Source organism: Heterocephalus glaber, unplaced genomic scaffold (assembly GCF_053883595.1).
Source record: "Heterocephalus glaber isolate CG9 unplaced genomic scaffold, H.glaber_assembly_v1.0 deba00000122, whole genome shotgun sequence".
In the NCBI taxonomy this organism is placed as follows: domain Eukaryota; kingdom Metazoa; phylum Chordata; class Mammalia; order Rodentia; family Bathyergidae; genus Heterocephalus; species Heterocephalus glaber.
Window position 1 is genome coordinate 40,394,470 of NW_028258138.1, and position 23,660 is coordinate 40,418,129.

Sequence of the window (23,660 nt, forward strand, 5' to 3'; positions counted from 1 at the left end):
ACCCCCAAAAGTAATCATTTTAACAAGGGAAAGGAGAAAGCCATATGATCCTGTCACTAGTTGGAGAAAGAGTATTGGATTAAATTCTACAGCTGTTCATGGTAAAAGCAATCAGGAGACTAGAAGTAGAACAGAACCTTCTCAACAGATCAAAGACATGTACTCCATACTTCCAACAAAACTCCTATGAATGGAGACAATACAATGCTTTCTCCCTAAAGTGGGGAACAAGAGCATATATGCCTACTCTTAATCTGTCCATTAGACTTTGAAACATAGGTCTAAACCAAAATAGTCTGGCAATAAAATGACACGACTAGGATAGGATTGGCATGGCAGAAGCAAAATCTTTATATGTAGATAAAATGATCATCTAAAGAGAAAATACCAAGAAATCTCTAGGAGCCCGTAGAACTTGTACTTGAATTTAGCAGGATTAGAAAACACAAGGTATATATAAAAAATTCAGGTCTGTGTATACTTGGTATAAATGAAGAATTGGATATTGAAATTTAAAAGTTATGTAGGAGTACAAAGGACCCAGAAAAGCCAAAAACAAAAACAAAAACAGTGTTGGAAGAAGTTTAGCACCCAATTTTAAGACTTCTTCTAAAGCTACAGTAATCAAGTCAGTGTTGGTGTAAGGAAAGACAATATAGATCATTTGAATAAAACAGACAATCTAGACATAGAACCACACATATATGGTCCACTGAGTTTTGAAAGATTATTTAACATTAGCATTTTATAGAATATAAACTCGATTCAAGAGCCGAAGAAGAGATAGTGTCTTCAGCAAACGGCACTAGAACACCTGGTATCTGTATATAAAAAATTAATCTCAACGCTTTTTTTCCATACATGAAAATAAAGTGAAGGGATCTATGAACTTAAATAAGAAAGCCTAAAAGTATAAAACTTTAAGAAGAAATTATAAGGAAAAATATTTATGAATTCAGGGTAGGCAAGAACTACCTACGATACAAAAAACATGATGTATAAAAGAAAAAACTTGATAAATGAGACTCCATCAATATTTAGAACTTTAAATGACATCATTAAAATGAAAAGTAGTCCTTAAACAGACCATATTTACAATGCATATAACCTATGACCAGAATATATAAAGAATTCTTAGAGCTCATTAAGAGACAACCCAATTAAAAAGTAGACATAAAAAGATGATAAATAGCCAGTATAGCACAAGGAATGGTGTGCAACTCTAGAATCAGAAAAATACTAATCAGTACAATGATAAGATTGAATTATACACTCATTAGGGAGATGAAGTCAAAAGATTTAAAAGCCTTGTCATGACTTTTTCTTTTTGTTGGATTCTCCCCCTTTGTGTTTAATTTGTCATGCCCAGTGGATTCATTCTGCTGGGTTTTCTGGGGTTGTGATCCTCATTGTCTTTTCCTAGGATATTTTCTAAAATTTTTTGGAGTGCTGGTTTGGTATTCATGAAGTTCCTGAGGTGCTCTTTATCACGAAAGTATCTTATTTCTCCATCAATTTTCAAAGATAGTTTTGCAGGGTACATCAATCTGGGTTGGAGGCTGTTTTCCTTTAGGGCTTGAAATCCATCACTCCAAGCTCTTCTTGCCTTGAGGTTTTTAATAGAGAAGTCTGCTGTGATTCTGATGGACTTTCCTTTGTATGTGAGTTGTTTCTTTTCTCTTACTGCTTGTAGAATTTTATTCTTCTGTTGGATTTCTGGAATCTTAACTATTATATGCCTATGTGTAGATTTTTTTTGATTAAGACTAGTTGGAGTCCTATATGCCTCACCTATCTGTATGTCAAGTTCTTTTCCCCTCCTTGGGAAGTTTTCTGCCATCACTTCTGTGAACAGTTTTTTTATGTCATCTGCACTCTCTCCTCTTTCTTCATTGACTCCAATCAGTCTTATGTTATTCTTCTTTGCATTGTCTAGCAGCCACTGGATTGATTTCTCATGTTCCCTCACAATTTTAAAGCAATTTTTCTTTTCATGGTCACTAATTGCAATCCTATCTTCTATATGTGAAATTCTATCCTCACATTGGTTCATTCTGCTGTGCAGACTTTCGATGGAGTTTTTAATCTCTTGGAAATCTGTTTGTATCTGTTTTATGGATTCCATTTGTTTCCTATGTTGGGATTCCATCATGTTCCTCAGATCCTCTATTTTTTTGTCTGTGTCCTCTCTAGATTTATTAATCATGTCTTGCACCATGAGCAAAATCTTTGCTGTTATCTGAGTAATTATTTCTGATTTCATTTTGCCCAGATCCTGTTTTGTTGCCAGTTCAGAGAGTCCAGGTGGTTGAGTATCAGAGTGTTCCATCTCGTTTCCCTTTGGGGTTGCTGTAGATGATGTGGAAGTCTGTTTTTGAGGCTTGTTTATGTGTCTTCTCATTTCCATGGGGCGGGGTGGGAGGAGTGCTTCTAGCACCCATGCCGCTCACCTTCTCTGCCCTAGGAGCTTGGGCTAGCAGCTGGGGAGCTTCCTTCTGGGGGCTGGGACTGGCTCACCTTCTTGGCCCTAGGAGCCTGGGATGGAGGCGGGGGGAGCTTCCTTCCGGGTGCTGGGACCGGCTGAGCTTCACTGCCCCTAAAAAATTATAGTTAGTATAATGCATGCTCTAGGATAGTGAAAAGTAATGACCTCCTGCCACATTTCTTCTACATCACATCAGAGGCAATTCCCTCTGCTTCTTTTGGCTCCCCTTTCCCATAGTTACCCCATACATTTGGCCTCATTTCCATTTGTGGCTTCAATAAGCCACAGAAGGAAGATTGCTTTGTTTGGTTTGGTTTGGTTTGCACTGCTTGGGTTTGAACCCAGGGCCTTTACACTGAGCTACATCCTCTGTTCTTTTTATTTTTAATTTTAGGAGTCTCACTAAGGCTGGTCTTGAACTTGTGATCCTTCTACCTCAGCCACAGGTATGGTCTACCTTTTCCTTCTACCTTGTACCACAGTTCTTGTATTACAAGCATGCACTACCATGCCTGGTTTAAAAATAATTTTTAAACAAAAAAATTATATCTGTACAGGCTTTTTTCTTGCCATTTTTTCCTAATGATGTAGTATAACAAATATCACATAGCATTTACATTGTATTAGGTATTACATGTAATCTAGAGATGATTTACAGCCTACAGGAGGATGCACATAGGCTACATGTAACTACCCATTTTATGTGAGAGACCTGAGCATCTAAAGATTTTGGTAACCATAGGATGCTGGAACCAATACCCTGCATCTAACAAGGAATGACTTTATTTTTAACTATAAAACAGCATGCAACAGATATCTTTTATGTACATTTTCTTAACAATGTTTTGTGTATGTTCTCCACAAAAATATGTAGTAATTAAGAAACATGAAGATAAAATTTCCCAGATGCCATTTAACTGACCCTTGAAAGCAGTTTCTGGAAGGTCAAAGTAACAATGTGGAGTAAGATTATAGAGCAAAGCTGCCAAATGGGGCAAAAAGATGCAGGGTTCATAGATGGTTATTTGTGAAGGAACAAAAACCTCACTGAATTGGTAAGTCCAGAAAAATAAGGTTATCATAAAATAAACTCTTCAACAAAAACATAGGGAAGCAAAGTTCCAGCATATGCAAAAGTAGCAATAAAATGATGTGGTATTACTAATCATGGATACTATTAACTACAATTGCATTATTAGCGTACAACTTTTAGAATGAATTCATTCTAAGATTCATAAACTTAATAATTAAAACACTGAATATATTATTAAATATTAATTAAAATATTATTAAGCTCATCATAAAAATAGAAATTCTATGATACAAGACAAAAGAAATTCAAGGGATCAACAAGTGTGTAAACATCTTCATTTCATAGTGGAGTGTCAAAAACTGGTTTTTGTTGCTAATAAAACCAAAGAAAAAATGTTAGGATGTTCCTGAAAGACAAAAATAACCAATGTAAACATTTTGAATATAATAAAAATATGGACAGCATATGGGGTTCAGAAGGTGAAATAGAGGAGAGAATAAACTAAATCATCTAGCATAATGAAAAAACTATAGGTTATTTCTGACACAATTTTTAAGGTAATCAGAAAAATGTATTAAATTTTCAATTCCTTCTCCTGTTTTGAACCTCATCCTCCATCATACCTGGTATTTGTAGATTCTTTTGGGTTTTCTAGATTCTCCAAGATAAACTGGTTCTGCTCTATGCTGTAGTCCACTTGGTAAATATTCTGGGGTGTGGCTACCTCTGCTTTATTGTACTGTCTCCATTATTATGCCTGCATGAGTTTGTGGAAGGTGTGTTTTCTTATCTACTTTTTTGAGGGACACTTTACATAAGATTAACTATATCAATTTAAAACCCAGACAATTCTTTGAATTTTAGTAGCTATTTATACTGTGAAACCACCACCAGAATCAAAATATACCTTTAAACCACCTGGAAAAGATTCCTCAAGCCATTTTGCAGTCCTTCTATCCCCTTGTTCCTGGACCCAGACAACCACTGATCTGCTTTTATATTAGTTACCATTTTATGTAAATGTTAGGCAAAATGTACTCATTTTATACCTGGCTTCTTTAACTCAGCATAATGATTTTGAGACTCATCCATGTTGCATGCATATGTTTTCCCTTTATACTAATGAGTAGTATTCTATTGTATGAGTGACCTATCTTGTTTGTTTATTTATTTATAGATAGACATTTGAGTTGTTTCTAGTTTGGGACTATTCTGAGTAAAAGGATTCATGTACATGGCTTTTTGTAGACACATTTTTATTTCTTATTGGTAAAGTACTAGAAATTGAATGATGGTGCTATATGAGCCATATATATTTAATCTTGAGTGTGTGTGAGTGAGTGTGTATGTGTGTGGTGCTGGGAATTTAACAGGCCTTGCCCATGGTAGGTACGTGCTCTACAATTGAACTACACTCTTACCACCTAATCTTTTTTTGTAATGTCAAGTAGTTTTTCAAAGTATCTGTACCATTTTATACTTCCATTAAAGTGCAAGATAATTTTATTTGTTCCATATTCTCACTAGCAATTGATATTAACCCTCCTAAGTATAAACTGGTATTTCATCATCATTTTAAATTAGATTTCCCTGATAACTTTTATATTGACATATTCTCTGAGATTTGGGCTGCTGAAATATCTCCTTTTTTGAAGTGGTTTTTTAAATTTTTTAAAAATAAGCTATTAATCTCCCACATTTTGCATTTTAAGAGAATTATATAAAGTCTGGATATAAGTATTCTGTCATATATGTGTTTTATTGGTATTGTCTTCCATTTTGTAGCTTGGCTTTTTCTTTCTTAATAGTGTTTTATGAATCAAAAGACTAAATTTTTGATAAAACCCTACTTCATGATTTTCTTCCACTATGGCTTATAATTTTTCATCCTAAGGAAGTTTTGCTTAATATGAAGAGGCTAAAATTTTCTCCTATTTTTATTCAATATATTTTATAGTTTTCATTTTGTTTTTATGTCTGTGATCTGTTTCATACTAATATTTTTATATCTGTGATGGATATATATTCATTATTTTCCACATGAAGAGCAAGGTATTTCATAGACTTTTATTTCTCCTATAGATTATCTTAGCACTTTCTTCAAAAATAAATTGAAAAATGTGAGTCTCATTTCTAGACTCCCTACAGTATTCTTATGATTTGTATGACTATTCTTTCACTGATGCCACATTACTCTCATTAAAATAACTTTAACATATGTCTTGAAATCAAGGATTGTACCTCCTTAAACATGTTCTTTTTAAAATTAGGTTTAACCTTCCACATAAATTTTAGAGCCACCTTTCCAGTTTCTAAAAGCAATCTCACTTGAAGTTTGACTGGGATTATATTGAATCTATGGATAAATTTTGGAATAATTGACATCTTAATTTTGCTCACTCTTCAAACACATGTCTTTCCATTTTTGGGGGTCTTCTTAAAATTTCTATCAACCATGTTCTATAATTTTCAGAGCAGATGGTTTGCATATCTTTTCTTCAGATTAATTCCCAAGTACTTCATGTTTTTAGTGTTCTTGCATATGACTGTTCAAACCTTCATTTAGCAATCATTTGCTGATAGTATATAAAGCTACAATTAATGTTATTAACTTCCTTTTCTGCAACTTGGTAATGTAAACTAGTTGATTTTCACATTCCTGTAGATTTTCTAATGGATGTTTCATCTGCAAATATAGACAGCTTTACCCCTTTCTTTCAATACTTGCTACTTACTGTTGTTGCTGTATTTTCATTTGTTGTGGAGTTTGTTACTATTGTTGTTTGCTTGCTTACTTGCTTTTCTGCTACATCTATGACAATGTTAAATAAAAATAGTAAAAGCAAATATTTTTGCCAGTTTTCAGTCTTTGGAGAATAGTGCTCAGACTTTCTTAAGGAAGTATGTTATTAGGTATAGATTTTTTTATAGGTGCCATTTAGAAAATGGAAGAAGTTCATTTCTATTGCTACTTTTTTGAGAGTTTTAATCATGAATTAATGTTAAATTTTGTCAAATGCTTATATCTGATTCTACTGAAAAGATAAGGTTTTTCTCTTCTATTCTGATAATATATTAATTTACATTGGTTACTTTGGGGATGTTACTATAACTTTGCACTCATGAGATAAATCTCACTTGATTCTGATGGGTTATCCTTTTTAAATATTCCAAAATTCAGTTTATGTTTTGGTAGGGATTGGAACACCTATGTTGATGGGGATATTGGGTTTTCTGGTTTTGTTTTTTATTACTTTTCAGGTTTTGATATGGAAAGTAAGTTAAATTTATGAAGTTAGTTGGAACTATTTCCTTATCTCCTATTTACTGAAATACTATTTCTTTATATTGAATTTATTTTTAAATTTATACTTCTTATTTTTAAAAAAATATTTAGTAAAATTTACAAGTGAAACTATGTGGAATTAGAGTTTTATTTGTGGGAAAGTATTTAGTAAGTCCTTCATTGTTATAATTCTTCACATTATTTATTCTGTTTGAACTATGATAACTAGTGTCTAAAGGAAATTGTCCTTTTTATCTAAATTGTCTAGTTTGTCAGATGTGTTCCTAATAGTCTCCTAGTATCCATTTGATATCTGTATTATTTTTATAAAAAACTCATCTGTTATTTCTGATATTGATAATACAATTTTATTTACCTTTCCAGTATATTTTTCTTTTCAAATTTAGTTAGAATTTTATCACTTTTGTTGATCTTTTCAAAGAGTCATCTTTGGACTGTATTACTTTATTTTTATCTGTTTTTATGTTGTCTGCTCCTTATTATGTACTAACTTCCTTCTATTTACTTGGACTTCTTTTACTTTTTTTCTAGTTAGTAAGGATGAAATGTTAGTTTATAGATTTCTAATGTAAGCAATAAGCTCTATATTTTCCTTTCAGAATCTTTTATTGTCTCCAGGAATTTTAATTATCATTCAGGTCAAAATATAATTTCCCTTGCAATTCCTTCTTTGCAGTAAATTGTTTAGAAGTATGTTGTTTAATTTCTAAATACCTCGGGCTTTAATAATCTATATATTCTGCAGTTGTTGAGTGCTCTATAACAATAAATTAGACTAAGAGTACTGTGTTGTTTAAATCCTCTACAGCCATTTTCTTTTCTATCATTTGCCAAGAGAGGAGTTTTTAATCTTCTACTATTTTGGGGGAACTGTTATTTTCCATAAATCCTGTGTGTTCTTGAGCATACAGAAATCCCCAAGCAGGATTATTAACTCATTTTAAAACATGGGAAAACCTTGCAAATTGAACAACTCCTAAGAAGCAGTCCACAAATATAAGCTGCTTCTAGCCAAACACTCTTCAATACCCAGTAAGCTAGCACAGTCTTTATTTTAGGCCTGGAGGATATTACAGTCAATTTTAAAGACTTCTAGCCAAACCGAGTATCCCTTTACCTATACTTTATTCTAGTATATTTGTGCTGTGTTTGACACTGCTAATTACCACTCCTTTCTTTAAAACTTCTCTTCCCTGGGTTTCTGTGATGCATTCCTTCTGTTATTTTGCTTTCTCTTTACTTAATCCATTTATGCTCCAACTACTTGACAATTATAGATGTTCTCTCCTGATCCAGTGTTAATTCTTACTCTATTCTTACTCCTTTTGTCATTTTATCCACCATTACTTTTTCAATCATTACCTCCAGGCATTGGATACCCACATCTTTTCAGCTCTGAATCTTCTGAATTTCACATTCATATCATTAACTGCCTGACAAATGTTTCTTCAAGGACATTCCAGCACTCCAAATTAAATATATCCAAGTGCAAAATTATTTCCTTGACACCCCATGCTCAAACTATTAAATGACTTGATACATATATTACATGTCATACATACCATATATATCATACATATATAGTCTAACATGATCCATCACTCAGACACTCAAACTGAAAACACTGATATTTTGTGAAGGCTTGTCCCGTCCCACGGGTAAGTCAACGGAGACCCTAGAGGGGGAGTGAGAATGACAAAGGACAGGGGACATGAGAGATGGAGACAAGACAGGTTTCTGATCAAGTCTCGTTTATTGCGGAAGCTGCTACAGCATATATACCATAGGGCTAGAGGGAAGGAGCAAGGGGAGGGTACTGGGGCTACTTCCTTGTTGCCGGGTAGACTTGCAGGAGGCCCAGACATGCCCGTAAAAGGCACTCAAGAATTCTAGCGGGGGGGGAAAGGCCCCCCACAGGTCCTCCCTTTAAAATTATAATTTTAGAAAGGCGTCAGGAGAGCCAAGCCCGTGGGGGCTGAGCCTGTCTTGGGTCAGAGCGACATACATGTCTGTACCGTGCACCTTACCCGTCATCGGTTAACCAGAGAATCAAGGCTCTGGCACCTGTCTTAGGTGGCGCACGAGGGCTCTCTCATTGCATGGCACGCTTGCTCAGTTGCCCGTCATTGGCTTGCCAGCCCACTCACCAGGTGGGGCAAGAACACTTTGCCATGGCAAGGACCTAATCGACGGTCCGGCATTTGTCCTGGTCAGCCATTGCCAATCTATGATAGTAGACCTGTATGGGTGCTGTTTTTATTACCTCCATCTGGGCTCTAAGGAAGGCCATGATTTTGTTGTATATTATGGGCCCCAAAGAAATGAGCAGAAGTAGGCCCAATAAGGGTCCCAGCAAAGGGAGAAGATAAGGGAGGAAACCATTGAGGCCAGTCTAGAGGGGATTTTGAGTGAATTTTTGTCGTCATCTGTTTAGATCTTCCTGAAGTTCACGAATTTTTCCCCTGACGATCCCAGATTTATTGGCATAGAAACAGCAATGTTCTTTTAGGGCTATGCAAATCTCCCCTTGTTCCACTGTGAGGAGGTCCAGGCCCCTTCTATTTTGAAGGACCACCTCAGCCAAAGAATCAATCTGATCTTGTAAATCTGTAAGAGTGTTGGAGAGAGCTTGAACATCATTAATTAACTGGTTGGATAATTTGGCATAGGAGTGTAATGCCACTCTGACGCCAGCGGAGCCAGTGGCAAGGGCGCCAGACACCCCTAGCCTCACGAGCAAGGGGACCAGTGAGACGGCCCTTTTATGTCGCCCAGCGATATAGTCAAAGCTGGGCTAGGGCACTGGCTCATCTCCAGGAATGAGGGCGATGTCCGGGAGGACAGTCGCCACCACACACAGCCCAGTCCACTTAGTGGGGAGGGAGGTGAATGCCAAGCTCCCTCCATAAACGAGCATGTGACCCAGGGCAGGGCAAATGGTGGCAGAGCCATTAAGCATTACAGAGCAGAGAGAGAAATTTTGGACTCCAACAGGTATATCAAAGCTATTGTTGTGGCCCGAACTTAGATAACAAACTGAGGCATTGAACTGTACTGGCTGGACCCTGAAGGGCAGAGAAAAACTGTAATTGTAACTAGAGCTGTTGGCATAGTCAGTTTGGTCGACAACTGGCAAGGTGAGGGGCAGGGGTGTGCCAAGGGTCAAGCATAGCCAACAATCCGCAGAAAAGGCTGGGTTGGATGTATTGATCAATTGATAAGTGGCCTCTAAGACACTCAGGGTTTGGATGTCAGGGTCTGGGCCTCGAGGTTTGGGAAGGGCCAGTGGATGATAATTTAGGGAGGGGTATATCTCTTGGATGATAGTTTTGAGCTGTTTTTGTACTCGCTCTTCCCTGAGCTGATCTAAAGGCCCGCCACCATCAGATATATGAATTGGGGCCTGTGGCGGCCAGCAGACATCTTTGCCAGGACTGCCGCTGCAAGAGGCTTGGCCAAATTTAGGATATCCAGTGGGACTGGAAAAGTCTCAGTCACCCCCGACGGAGCCCCTGTAAGTTTTTTGTAGAACAGCAGTTAGATATATTTTTCCATCAGAATGTGCACATTGTTGGACTTCAATGTAACAGGTAGAATATATCTCTGTGGCCATGGCACAGCCATTAGGGCATGGCTCTGGTTTGTCATTGATTGTTAGTATGACTTTAGGCTTAGTGACATAATCCCATTCTTGGTTATATCCTCCCGTTATCAAGGCCTCATAAACCAAGTAGGCAGTCTTGCTGCCGCAATCAGTACTACGGGTGTAACCTGTGGGTACGGGCCTGCCAGAACCCCCGGCACAGTCACAGGGGTTACCAGACAGGGCAATGAGCAGTTGTTCCTTGTTAACTGGTTGAAATCCGCTTTCTGCTGTTGGTGCCAGGAGCAGCAACAGGCCATGTAACAGAATCAGGGATGTCATCTTTTTTAACCTGTAAGCAAAATTTCGTCCTGCGATGTAAGCAAGGCTGGGCTGTAGATAAGAGAATTAGGCTAACCTGATTAAGCTTTTGAAGATGACCAATGTGGACATATTACAATAACATATTTAGAACTTAACCAATGTAAACATTTTGTAATAACATATTCAGTGCTTAAATATCAAGGATAACCAATGTAATCAATTTATAACATATTTAGACAATATTTGTTGTGATGTGTCTCCCATGAGATCATAATATAAAATTTACTAGGGGGTCCCTTTAATGAATTAAGACCAGAATAATCATTTTCTGGGTGGCCACTTCTATATTCATCAAAGGGAGTCCCCATCTATATTCATTTTGACAAACAATTAAGAATATATATCTTTTTATTTTACAACTGTCAATTGCAATTTGATTATTGCATGTAGGTGACAATACACATTACTTTCATAAAATAAATCTCAGTGGCACTTTGATCAATTAGCAACCTGGGAAGGAAGGCATGTCTTTAATTTAATAATATTTATCTGTAAGTCAATTTAACAATAGGCGAATATCCTTTGAAAAGGAAGGAACATATTGAGCTCAACTGTATGAACACAAACAACAGACAATAGACAAACATATGAGACAGTGTATAAAATTAGGGTACACTCAAATATAACTGGCCAAATTGAATTATACTATTCTCTTTATGATTATTAGATTATAATTGTAGGCGCCATTGTTAACTGGTTGAAATTGGACAATGTTAGGTCATCGGCATCATCAACACACTTATCAACTTGTTTTACTAAGCGTTCTGGAAGCCACCTGGCCGACTTCATTTCCTTGGAGTAAACACACACAGACCCTCGGCCCCAGATGAGTACAGGGTCAGGCCCATGCCATGAGTGGTCCAGGGGGTCTCTCCACATCACAGAGGCAAATTGTTGTTGCGTCTCTGGTTGCCAGAAATGGTTAGCTGCGGATAATCCCTTAGCATCCAAATTTAAAAAGTTAAGAATAAATAGTGCATGTGATATTAGGATTCTGGGTGACCCCTTGATAGGGTACCATTCCCCCTTTTTTATTTTATCTAATGTAATTTTGAGTGTGAGGTTGGCTCGTTCTATAATGCCTTGTCCTTGTGGATTATATGGGATTCCCGTTATGTGTGTTATATCTAATTGTTTGCAAAACTTTGAGAAACCAGAGCTGGTATAGCCTGGACCATTGTCCGTTTTAATTTGCTGTGGATATCCAAGTACTGAGAAGGCAACTAGAAGGTGGGCAATTACATGTTTAGTAGCCTCCCCAGATTGTAGGGTGGCAAATATAAATCCACTATATGTATCAATGTTGACATGTATATATTTGAGATTTCCAAATTTAGGGTAATGTGTGACATCCATTTGCCATAGGGCATTTGGAATTAAGCCATGAGGATTAACTCCTAGATGAGGTGTGGGAAGATGGAGGGTGCACGTAGGGCAGGTTTTAACAATTTGTCTAGCTCGTTCTCTAGTAAGTTTATACATGAGGCAAAGCGTGTGGGCACTGAGGTGATGTAACTGGTGCGCCTTTTGTGTCTGATCAATCTGAATGGAGGCATCAATACTTAGAGAGTAGGCAGAAGCCTGAGGTCTTGTGGCCAGATCTGCTAACCGGTTGCCTTCTGTAAGTGGGCCAGGTAGGTTAGAGTGGGCACAAAGGTGCCCAATAAAAAAGGGCTTGGATCTTTTTCTGATTAGATCTTGTAATTGAATAAAAAGACCACCAGTTTGAGAAGCGTGTTTTATCAATCCACATGTCTCTAATAGGGGAACAGATTAAGCAATGTAAGCACTGTCAGTAAAGAGATTAAAGGCTTGTTCAGGGAAGGCAGAAAAGACCGCTATGACTGCATGTAGCTAGGTTATTTGGGCTGAAGAACAGCTGGTTTGGAATTGGACAATGTTATTGTCCCACACATAGGCAGCTATCCCGGTAGAAGAACCATCTGTAAAGACTAATAGGGCTTCTGTTAGAGGAGAACAGGAAGTGACTTTTGGGAAAATGAACTCATGTCTATTGGCAAAGTCAATAAGTTTGTTTGGAGGATAGTGATTGTCTATAAGGCCTGTATAAGAGGCGAGGGCAATTGGCCAAAAGTTAGTAACTTGCATAAGCCAGTCAATTTGTTTTTTACTGTAAGGTTGGAGGATAATGTCAGGCTCCTTTCCAAAATGGCACTTTTCAAGGTGTCTGTCCCGGGGAATAAGGTCAGAAACGGCCTTATAATAGGGGGTGATGATCCGTTTGGGTGAAACGGGAAGGTGCACCCACATGAGGGGTGTGGTCTGCCAAAAAACAGCAGTGGGGGAAAGCGTGGTCTTGCAGATAATATATTGTAGTGGTAAGTCATAATCCATAAAGGTAACAGTTTGACGAAGAATTGCTTGTTCTACCAAGGTGATGGCCTCGCGACCGGCGGGGGTGAGCTCCCGAGGTGAGGCGGGGTGACTATCCCCTTGTAGGATATCATAAAGGGGCCTTAGTTTTCCTTTAGCTAATTTAGGATAGGGCATAAGCCAATTTATATCTCCAAGTAATTTTTGAAAATCATGAAGAGTTTTTAGGGTATCAAGGCGAAGGGTAAGTCTTTGGGGTGAAATGTGGGGTCCGGCCATTTGGAAACCTAAAAAGGCATAAGGGTCTTTTAACTGTACCTTATCAGGGGCAACCTGGAGGCCACGAGCCTCAAGGGCTCGGCGGAGCTTGGCATAACAGGTTAAAACCTCATTGCTATGTTGTCCAGCAAGCAGAATATCATCCATATAGTGTATAACATACATTTGGGCCCAAGATTCACGTACGGCCTGAATAGCTGAAGCTACAAAGGACTGGCAGAGCATGGGGCTATTTGCCATGTCTTGAGGGAGCACCTGCCATTGGAAGCTTTGCATTGGAGCACAGAAATTGGTCGCCGGAAGGCTAAATGCAAAGTGTTTTTGATCAGCAGGGTGTAAGGAAATGGTGAAAAAACAGTCTTTTAAATCAATGACAACCTTATAATATCCAAGGGGGATGGCTACCGGTGAGGGAAGACTGGGTTGTAAAGCTCCCATAAGTACCATGGTCTTATTGACTGCTCTAAGATCTTGTAAGAGCCTTCATTTTCCTGACTTTTTTTTAATGACAAAGATGGGAGTATTCCATGGGGAATTTCTGGGGATGATATGGCCAGTGTGAAGCTGTTCCTGCACCAGCTGCTGAGCTGCTAATAACTTATCTTTGGAAAGGGGCCATTGATCGACCCATACCGGATCATCTGAGAGCCAGGTGATCTTTTTGGCATGGTCCGCAGGAGTGTCAATGACCCCTATGGAAAATGGCCTAACCCTGCTTGGGGGGGGGTCGAAGGACTGGCTCAATGGGCTGTATAATACCTGCAGAATTTTTACCTAGCCCTTTTCCTGGAATGTACCCATTTTTAAACATCTGCATAGTGATGACTTCATTAGGGCTAGAGATAATCATCCCCATTTGTGACAATAGGTCTCTCCCCCATAGATTAATGGGTAACCCTGAGATGATATAAGGTTGAATGGTGCCCTGATTGCCATCTTGGTCTTTCCAGGTCAGATCTTTGGCACTTTGTTTAGGGTTTTGACTCTGACCTATACCCTTGAGGTGGGTGAGGGTGTCTTTTAATGGCCACGCCTGAGGCCAATCTTCTCCTTTGATGATAGTTACATCAGCACCGGTGTCTACCAATCCAGAAAACTGTCTCCCATCTAACCATAAGGTCATGAGAGGCTTCTGGGCTGAGAGTATTTCCGACCAGTAGACATCGGATGAGCCGAATCCCTGGCTGCCTCTGACGTTGTTAAGAGCCTTATTAGAGGTAGGGAGAAGGGGAAGGAGTAACAATTGAGCAAATCTTTGGCCTGATTGAATGGTGTTAATGGCTTTGGGGGAAGAAACCATAACTTTAATCTCTCCGGAGTAATCACTATCAATCATCCCCGGGTAGATTAGCAGCCCATCTATAGTGCTGCTGCTTCTGCCTATTACAAGCCCAAAGGTCTCCTTAGGCAAGGGTCCAAAGACCCCTGTCGGGAGGGCCTGTACCCCCATTTCTGGAGTCAATACTGTGTGGGCAGTGGAACTGAGGTCCAGTCCGGCACTTCCCATTGTTGTTCTGAAGAGGTCTGAAATGGATTGTTGTTTGCTGGAGCAAAATTGAGTGCCCTGTAAATCTGTTTGGGTCCGGGGGCCCGGGGCTGGTCCCCTTTCCCGTTTCCCTGGTCCGGGTTATTGGCAAGTGGGAGGGGCCGGCCTTGAGAGTCCTTCACAGACTTGCATTTATTCACCCAATGTCTCTCTTTATTGCATCGAGGGCAAGGCCCCGGAGGTGTGGCCCTAGGGGCCGACGCCCTAGGGGCCTGACATTCCTTGGCAAAATGACCTGTTGCCCCGCACCGGAAACATTTGTTACCCAGGTGGCACGACAAAAACTGTTTGACCGTGTAACCCTGCATGGCGGCAGCCATAGCAAGCCCCTGTTGGTAGGCGGTCCCAATTTTTGAGCAAAGGTGAATGTAACCTGAGAGATCAGGGTTTTTTTATAAGGGCAGATGGCAGCCTGGCAAGCAGCATTAGCATTTTCAAAAGCAAGCTGTTTAACAAAATCTGTCCCAGTTTCTGTGCTCCCAAAAATCCGACCCGCTGCTGTGAGCAGGTGGTGAACAAAATCCGCGAAGGGCTCATCAGGCCCCTGTCAGATATTGGTGAGAGAAGCACTCACATCTCCTTTAGAAGGGAGCTTTCTCCAGGCTCTAGTGGCTGCGGTCTGAATCTGGGCATACAACCCCGCATCAAATTGCATCTGTTGATCTCTGGCGGCATAGGCTCCATCCCCCAGAAGCATATCGAGTATCCAACCATTACCCGCCTGAGCATTGTGTCTAGCAGTATCTCGGCAATTTTCCACATATTCAGATTTCCATAGTAAATAGTCACCTCCTGTAAGGGTGGCGCAGGCCAGAGTCTGCCAATCGATTGGGGTGAGCCAATTTTCTGCCACCGATTTCAAAATGGCCATTGTGTAAGGTGCAGTGGCCCCATATTGAGCTGCAGCCATTTTAAGTTCTTTAATGACCTTAAAATCGAAACCACTGTGGTGTCTCTATGCCTGTCCCTGTGAGTCAGTAGTTTTAGTTACGGGAAAGGCTTCCACATTTTCAAGTTCTAGGGGTACTCTTGAACTACGGGCGGCCAGTCAGGATTATGATATCTGGCTGCCTCCTCCTCAAGATTGGCCCAGTCAGCCTCCCCCGGATCGTTCTGTGGCAAGGGGGGGTATCTGAGCTGGCGGAGGGAAGGGTACAAGGTCGGTTCCTCTTTCACTGGCAGGGCAGGGTTAGAGGCAGGGGCTGAAATGGCGGAGGCAGAAGCTGAGGAGTGCCGAAGCTTTTTCTTAAAAGGCTTGGATGAGGCAGAGCCCGCCTGTAAACCCTCATCAGTTGCATTTTGTTTTTTCTTGTCTGAGTCATCATCACTATCAAAAGACATCAAGTCTTTTCCCTCATTCTTTGAGGGAGTCCCGACCCGCAGGGGCTTGGGCCTCAGCGCCATCTTGGCATCTCGGGGGGTGTCTATAAACTCTTCACTCCGAGGGAGAGTGATCGACCCTTTCTCTGATCGGAGAGCTGTCTCCCCGACCTGGATGGCTTGAGCCACCACCGGATCTTTGGTTTTTTGGGAGATAATTTCATCAATAAGATTCCAATAAGAAAATGCAGTAATTGGGACCTTTCCTGGTCCACAAGTAGCATAATAATCCTTAAGGGCCTCCCCTACTCTTTTCCATCTCCTCTCGTCGATGGTACCCTCGGCGGGAAACCAAGGGCAGAGATCTCCAATATAATCAAAATATTTTAACAACTGTTTGACTGTAACCTTTACCCCTCGTGCCTGTAAAGTTTTTTGGGTTTTTTTAAGACCTTCTACAAACAACTCATGTTGGCTAATCTCCTGTCCCATAATCGCTGTTCAACTCACCGATGTGCAGGAAAGACGGCAGGTTCACGTCAGACGCAATCCTCTTTTTTCTATTTTATTTGTCTCTTCTATTTTATTGGGCCCCCGAGCAGCGTTCTTTACTGGATCCCCCGTTCTCAGGCCCCACATTGGGCGCCACTTGTCCCATCCCGCTGGTAAGTCAACGGAGACCCTAGAGGGGGAGTGAGAATGACAAAGGACAGGGGACATGAGAGATGGAGACAAGACAGGTTTCTGATCAAGTCTCATTTATTGCAGAAGCTGCTACAGCATATATACCGTAGGGCTAGAGGAAGGAGCAAGGGGAGGGTACTGGGGCTACTTCCTTGTTGCCGGGTAGACTTGCAGCAGGCCCAGACATGCCCGTAAAAGGCACTCAAGAATTCTAGTGGGGGGGGCAAGGCCCCCCACAAAGGCTAATGTTTCCTCAAATGAGAGGATCAACTTGCCCAGCTGCTTGCTGGGAAAGTCACCAAGTTAGGGATACGGGAGTTGGAGGGAAGTACTCAGGTTAAGTGGCTTTATTTGAAGCCAGGCCTAAAGAAGATAGAATTGGAAAGGTGTTGTGCCCAAGCCTGCAATCCTAGATAATTAAGAGACTCTGTTGGGAAGATGGCAAGTTGGAGGCCAGCCTGGGCAATGTAGGGAGACTAACTCAAAAATAAACAGAGCTGGGGATATAGGTCAGTAGTATGGAGTACTCATCTAGTATGCATAAGCCCTGAGTTCAGTCCACAGCACTAACACACACACACACACACACACACACACGGATAAGGGACTGGTGAAAAAGAGTTATCATGTTCAGGCAGGCAACAATGCTGACAGGGCCTTCCTCATCCTGGAGTGTGTCTGGATCTCCTGTGGCTAGTTAACTAAAACCTAGGGAAGGCCATTATGTAGGCCATAATTGTCTAGGTAGTGCTTCTCTTCAGCAAAAAAGATTAGGGAGGATGGAAGGCCAAAAGAGTTGAGACAATAGCATTATTAGAGTGGTTAGTACTGCAGGCTCTAGTGCAGTTCAGTGCCTGCTCTCTGAGACATTTCTTCCATTTATGCGGTTAGCATATCAACTGTGTCTAAATTCTAGTATTATTAGAATGGTTAGTCTTAGGAGACTCGGACTGTAATGCTATTAGTATACTATACAGTTTTGCCAGCTGTGTTACATCCTTTCGCCTGCAAGGCAGGCGGCGGAACCACTGAGCTAAATCCCCGGACTGGAATACTTCTTGTTTCCTACACCCACTGAGTTCCATTGAATGGTACTTTGAGCTCTGTATGTTAAAAGCCTATTATTGGCCAGGGATTTAGCTCAGTGGCTTCGCCTCCTGCTGCGCAAGCGTAGGGATCTGAGTTTGATCCCTGGTACCAAAAAAAAAAAAAGAACCTATTATTATTGTCACTGCTATTACCTTAGTATTTGCTTTTAAAATATGATCTCCAGTATATATTGTTTCTAGAACAATTCTAACAAAGTTTTCTTTTCCTCCAATTTTATATACTAGAAAAAATTTACATCCAAAATTAAAGATATATATATATATATATATATATATATATATATATATATACACACACACACACACTTTTTTTTTGGTACCAGGGATCAAACTTGGGCCCTTGCACCTCACAGAGGAACCACTGAGCTAAATCCCCTACCCTAAAGAATATTTTTTAAATATTGTAGTCAAACAGTGCTAGTCGCTTAAATTCACTTTGAGATGTCCAACAGTATTTATGAATCCAAATATTTTTTAAATATCTATTTTTAAATGCATTGATAAAAGAATTTAAGCTACTGATTTGAGGATATTTCTTGCTGCTTTGATAACGTGATTTTCTACTGGAATAATTAAATCTGCGCTGGGATGTGATGTGATTGTTGTGTGCAAGGATTATGAGTTTTACAGATTAAATAGGAATGACTCAGCAACCTAATGAAGTAAGTACATATTTTACAACACTGTACCCAAAATGAATACAAATTTAAATAGGAAAAGATAGCAAGTTTCAACTTGCTCTTGTTCCATATGAAGAAAATTCTTTGACTCAGCAACTTCTTTTTTTTTAAATGGACTTGTTAAATAAAAGGCAATATAGACATATTTCCTTTACTTCATTATGGAAATCTTTATATGCTTTGCTTGAACCCCCCCCCAAAAAAAAAACCCAGTGGTTCTCACTTTGGCTGCATACTAGCCTCCCTTAGGTAGTATTTTAAAACCCCAATGTCCATGCCACACTGCAGAAAAATAAAATCAGAATTTCTGGGGCTGAAAGGAGGTGATATATTCAAAAGTCCCAAGATGGTTTCAATGTCCAGCAGTAAATTGAGAACAGCTGCCTCTTTCCCAGTTGGTGAGTTGAGCTTTATTTTACCCATGTAGATAGTTGCTTATTGGCAATGGAAAACATCTTAGATGAATCACAAAAAGAAGTGATCAGTGCAAATATCAGAAAATAGTAGCTTGTAAAGGTGATTTATAAAGAAAAGAATCATCTGGCCAGGAATTTTGCTCAATGGCACCACATCTACCTTGCAAGTGCAAGGTCCTGAGTTTGATCCCAGGTCCAAAAAAAAAAAAAAGAATCATCGCTGCTTAAGAGTGGTAAAGGAATCTGACTTTAAATAGATTCTGTGGGTAAGGAAAGGGTTTATAGAACGGGTCTATAGTCTATAGAACCTGTATTGAATCTCCATTATCCAATTTAACTGGATATGTGACAGTAATTGCCTTAGTCACTTTCTCATCACTGAGACACAATACTCAACACCCACAGCTTAAAGGAGGAAATGTTTATTTTGACTCATGTTCCAGTCCACAGTCAGCTGGCAGAGGTACTGGGCAGAGGAGAGCAGAGGAATGCTGCTCAGGGCAGGGGCATGGCAGTGGGGAAACGGAAAGCATCAAGGGAGGTCCCTGGAAGGGAGATAGAACCTTCCAGATCACATCCCAGGAAGAGATAAGGTTTTCCAACCATGCCCCACCTCCTAACCAGCAATTCACCTTCCAAAGGTCTAGCCTATGCTCACATAAGGCTTTAGGGAACATCTAGGTATAAACAAAAATAGTGAATCACTAAACCTCTCTGGGGTTCAGTTTCCTCAGTATTATAAAAAGGTATAATTTTTGTTATAAAAATACAGTATTAGGAAAGTCATATGAGTATGTTACATAAAGCATGGTTTCTCTTGCCATGTTTATTATGTAACCAAGGTTAGTTCCAGCTTTACCCTTCTCCCTTTCCCATAATTTTCTTTATTCCCTGTTACTTAGACCTGTGTTTATTAAGTTTAAACTATCCCATCTATAATCAGATTGGACCATTTGAAATCTGTGTTGCTGAGCAGTCTACTGATACTATGGTAGACTGATTTCTGTTGATTGCTGTGCTATCCTAGTTCTCAAGCTACCTATGCTTTAGAAATCAAATGAAAAGTAGCTGGAACCTTCTTTAGAACCCCCAGATTGTTTGTTCTAGAACTGTGTCTCACAAATGTACTTGACATTACACAAACGTATTCTCTAATCAAATAAATTATTGTAGTATACTGGGGTCCCCTCAAAGAGTTCCAATGAAAAGTAACATGTTGAAGCCTCAGAGTAATTATGTAGTTAAGATGCCTCTTCAACCCAAAATCTTACAAGTGTATTTGACCACCCCTCTTCCATAGGCACCCACTAGCAGTTTTAATAGCCCAAGTCTAAGTAAGGAGCAGAGCTTGAGAAATACTGATGAGTGATATCATCAACAACTAGTCAAATCCCAGAAAACTAATTTTAACTTGCACCTCTTTATCATTAGAAGACAGCCTCCTCTCCAGCCAAAGTCTGATCAAGTGAGGGAGCCTAAAAGCTGTTGTGAGTATTCTGAAGTATGGAGATTAAATGTTAAATGGGAGATGTAGTGTTGAGAATATCCTCAAGATTGTGGCTATTTGTGCATTTGAATATTTTTATAAATTCAGTGCATTCCATGTAAACACAGTACCTAGCATCTTACCCGACAGGATAACCTCAGTGTGGCAAAAAATTATACAAGTGAATTCATCATTTTCCCATTTAGTAATCTGAAAAATGTAAAGTAAAAGTAATCTTGTAAAAAAAAGGAGATAAGACCTAAAAAGGAATGGAAAGTTTATGAAATTTCATTGATGATAGTAAACTGTGTTAGGATTGCCAGATTAAATAGAGGATATGAAGTTGACCTTGAATTTCAGATACACTGTAACTCATTCTGTCAATGTAAGTATTACCTGTGCAAGAATATGGATAATTTTTGTAAAAGTTCATTGTCTATCTAAAATTTAACCTTAACTGGACATGATTTTTTAAATTGCTAAATCTGCCAATCTCATTGTGCTAAATATCTAAATTGGATCAAAAATAATACACATTTAATATAAGCAAGGAAAATATGTAATTTTCCCTTTTCCAAATTGGCATGCCATAATGAAAAAGAAAGAACAAAAAATAGCTTGAAATTTTTACTAACAAATGATAAAAATAAGGATCTGCCTGCAAATTCAGAATAGTTGATTAGGCAATGATTTAGGACAGTAATATTCCAAAGGAGGCAAAATGGAAAACTAATAAGCACGTCATAATTATATTTACATTAACTAGAGTAATGGAGAGTGATACCATGCACACTAGCTACAGAGGCTGTTAACTACAATCTGTTTCTAAGTCATAAACCTATAAAGAGCTTCTATTTGAATAAATGTAAAGTTTCTTTACCATAAAACTAAAGATAAGTCATATGAGAAATTCATGCCAAAAAAACCCATGAACTTCATTACAGTTAAATCAAGATATAAGAATTACACTGTCAGAGACTTGTTTCTAAAGACAAAAATGAAACTAAACATATGTATGCTGTGGAATTCATTCATTATAAATATAATAGATTTTATCTTTTATATCTATATTAGAAGGACATAAAATAATCAGAAATACTTTTGCAAACAAAATTACATGTTTGCTTGGTTTGGCTTCTTTAATTTTAATATTTTTACTCCTCAGTTTTATATGTACAGAATTTCTGAGGTATCTAAATAATTTTAAAAAGGTTATTTCAAAACAGATTTTTGAAATATGCTTTCTATATCCTTTTAAATTCTGTAAAATTTGTGGTAATGTCTCCTAGGTCTTGATATTTTAATTTTAAAAATGTATGATTGATATCATTTGTAATAGGAAGTAATGGTCTAAAGGAGCAGGAGAAGTGGGAGGGGTAGGGGAAAGGAAAGAAGGGAAAAGAAAAAATATGAGAAAAGGAAAAAAATGGAAACAAAATCTTTGCAAATAGGGAAGGGTGGAGAGGGTGAAGGAGGGCAGGGGAAGGGGAAAAAAATAAGAACCAAGAGACTCATGTAACGGTACAAGATCACAATGATGTATGTAAATGTATTTTATACCTAAAATGTACCAATAAACTTAATGGAGAAAAAAAAAAAGCTGAAACACAGACAACTAATAACTTTCATTTTTTTGCTTGCAATATTTTCATTTAAAATTAATCAAAATTAAATCTTTTCAAATAACTCTTAAGTGAATGCAAAAACCTCTTCCCCAAAATTCTTTCTTTTGTTCTACAATTTATCCTAATGGTCCTAATATATAATATTATATTAACAATAAAAAACTACATTGCATTTTTTACTTTTCTGTTACATTTTCATAGATTAAATTATTGTGTGTAATTTAATCCTCTTCAGTAATTTTCCCAAGATTAAAAACACTAATTTTATAGTTTAATAATGATATGTTACTAAAATTTTCAATAAATAGAAAATTAATTAATAATCTTAGGTAAAGTTTCAAAACTCATTTAATTTCCTAATCAACCAAATATGAATTATTGACCTTATTAAATGAACCATTATTATTTTCCTGATGTGGTTTTAATAGTCAATTATTTTACCACCCACCCATACTGGGAATCGAACTCAGGACCTTGGATTTGCCAGGAAGGTGTGGTGCCACTGAGCTAAGTCCCCAGATGTAATAGTCAATTATTTAATGGATAGATTAAATTTATCCTAAGCCTATTTTCATTTATTTGCTTCAAACATTTAAAACATGTGTATAGAAGTAAACTGTTAAAGGAACCTCAATAAGGATGGCCTTTGGCCTATAATCAGAAATAGTTATTCTATTTCTTTAAAAAAAAAATAGTAGTGGCCGGGGATTTAGCTCAGTGGTTCTGCCACCTGCCTTGCAAGTGCAAGGACCCGAGTTCGATCCCCGGTACCAAAAAAAAAAATTGTATTGGGGTGAAAAACAGTTCCTGACACAACTATCTCAAGAAAAGTTTCTTATAATTATTGGACTGTTAGGCAGGAAGAAAATGCTGTATCATCCTGATTTGCCTAATTATCTAAATGTTAAGAATCCTAGAGTTACCTTCACTATATCTTATTTGCCTCAAAACTGGAGCTCCCCAAAAAGAAAGTGATGAGCCATTTGCTGTGTGTTCTACTGTCTGTGACACCAACACCCTCTCCCCTTGTTAGGTTGCAACCTCCAGATTCCATGCCTTTGGACATTTCTATCAACCCTAAATGTTACCCATAACATTAATTCTGTACAGGAAATCCTCGATTTTGATCTTCGGAGCCATGAACATCTGGGTTTATGATCCTTCAAACTACATGGAGTTGAAAGGACTGAGAAAAAGCATCTACGCATGTGCCTCAGGGTCAGGACTCTTAAATTTCTCTAAATTTGTGGTAAAGTTTTTCTAAACCTAATAGCAATATGCATTTTGTTTTTCCACAAATGAGTTGTAAGCCCTGTGGAAGCAGGGTGTATATTTGGTCTTTCATAGCTTCAGTGAGCATCAAGCTTCATACTTGGTAGAATCTCATAA

At 38.6% G+C, this 23,660-nt stretch overlaps 1 protein-coding gene across 2 annotated transcripts in view; it reads left to right on the forward strand.

Annotated features, from left to right (window-relative positions):
* The window catches only part of Htr1f (5-hydroxytryptamine receptor 1F), a 203,939-nt gene that overhangs the window by 146,800 nt on the left and 33,479 nt on the right, over positions 1 to 23,660 (forward strand). Inside the window, exons 4-5 of one of the 2 annotated variants that reach the window (XR_015452326.1) lie at positions 2,880 to 2,931; positions 23,382 to 23,530. The gene's annotated coding sequence lies outside the window, so the exon portion shown is untranslated. Of the gene's footprint in view, positions 1 to 2,879; positions 2,932 to 23,381; positions 23,531 to 23,660 lie in introns of those variants that run through there. The other variant, XM_087213997.1, reaches the window with a different exon arrangement.